The sequence below is a fragment of the Triticum dicoccoides genome, chromosome 7B, assembly GCF_002162155.2.
Source record: "Triticum dicoccoides isolate Atlit2015 ecotype Zavitan chromosome 7B, WEW_v2.0, whole genome shotgun sequence".
Taxonomy (NCBI): domain Eukaryota; kingdom Viridiplantae; phylum Streptophyta; class Magnoliopsida; order Poales; family Poaceae; genus Triticum; species Triticum dicoccoides.
The window spans coordinates 735,405,500-735,407,111 of record NC_041393.1 but is presented as its reverse complement, the minus strand read 5'-3'; the positions used below and the strand labels follow the sequence as shown (position 1 = coordinate 735,407,111).

At 57.9% G+C, this 1,612-nt stretch overlaps 1 pseudogene; it reads right to left on the bottom strand.

Moving 5' to 3' along the window:
* The window catches only part of LOC119339595, a 5,020-nt pseudogene extending 3,408 nt beyond the window's left edge, over positions 1-1,612 (bottom strand).

The window sequence follows — 1,612 nt, the reverse complement described above, 5'->3', positions numbered from 1 at the left end:
GCCACCTAGTCCCCCCATCTCCTTCCCTCCCTCCGCCGCCGCCAAAGGTGGCCAGCGGCACAGACGCTCGGCACCCATGAAGGTGGCGGCGGGGACCTCGGCGGATCCACCCTGCATGGAGAGCCTCGGCATCCGGGGCGGCGGCCCCGGGCAGCGGCCAGCGGCGTGGCCGTGCGGCGGGCGGCGCCTCAGGGTGCAGGTGGGCCGCCTTCCTGGTCGCGCGGGCGGCGTGGAGGCGGTGGGCGTCGGTGGCAGCAGCAGCTTCCCGTAGGCCGACTGTACCTTGGAGAATCGGCGCCCACAACCTCGATCTGCTCCGATCCGCGCCGCCCCCTATCGCTGATGGCTCCGGTCGCCGTTTTCTGGATGGCGGGTGTGCAGATCTGGGGGAAACCCCTGGCCGGTGCTGCGGCCACATTGAAGATGTCGCCTTTGGGCGTCGTTTTCCTTGCTGAAGGCTTCGGTGGGCTTCCTGCACCTCCCACCCCACCCAGCAGCTCAGGTGAAAGCCTCCGTTCCTCGATTCATGGCGACGACGGCACCTTGGTGGTGTGATCCTTCCTGAAGGCGTCATCAGGGAAGTGCTCAAGTGGTGGTGGAGTCGCTGGTGGTTCGACGGCGGATTGTATTAGTCTGATCTTCATCTTCGGCAACTTGCCCGGGTCCAGGTGTGGAGGGATTCAGCCGCTGGTGCGAGGGGATCGGGGTCCCTCTCTCGTGCCATGGGCTATGGAGACTCTTATTCTTGACCGATGCGTGGTGCTGCATACTCTTGGCCTTCTCCGGGGTTTTTCAGCGCTTTCGTTTCGACAACTCTCGTCCGGTGCTCTGCCTTGCTGCTGCAGGCAATGGTGACTGGGTGTTCGGATCCCCGTTTCGTGTGCCTCTCCTTTGGCTGCTTGGGAATTCAGATCTAGGTTCTAGGGCTAACCATTCCGCAGGCCGCCGGTGCGGTACCCCGTCGAGCCCGGGTGAAAGGGTAGAGGCCATTTGCGGAGGCGGAGTAGGTCATGTGTTGCCCTTGTTTTCCCTATGGTGGCAGTCAGTGACACAAAACATGCACAGTGGTGCCTTCCTCCCATAGCCTTAGTAGGTTAGCTGGTTTCGGCATAGCGGCGTTCGATGACATTGTTTTATGCTTTCGAGTTGTTCTACCGAGCACAATGTATCTTTATTTTCGCTCTTTGTTTTCTTGTTGTAAGTGGCAGTCCTGTAATCCTGGCCAGTTGATGACTTTGTTAATTCAAAGCTGGGCTCTTCTCGAGCCTAAGTTCCAAAAAAAAAACATGGACTGCACATCTATGTCTCACGTTTCAAGATGGGTTTGTACAAATTTACCCATTACCGTGAGTGCAAAATACCCCCTCGCAGACGATTTTTCCGAGTTACCGATGACCTCCGTCTCTGCCCCTGTTATGACGTACACCACGTCGCTTTGCCCAATCACAAGGGAGAGCAACCTGTTACCTCCTACTCCAGACTTCCTCACCATGTTGTCCATGCGTATACACCTTTCTTCTCCCGCCACGGAATCAAAGACGACATTCTGCGCTACAATGATCTCATGTGCCACCAACGATCCACCATTCCGAACTAGGACCACAAATTCCAT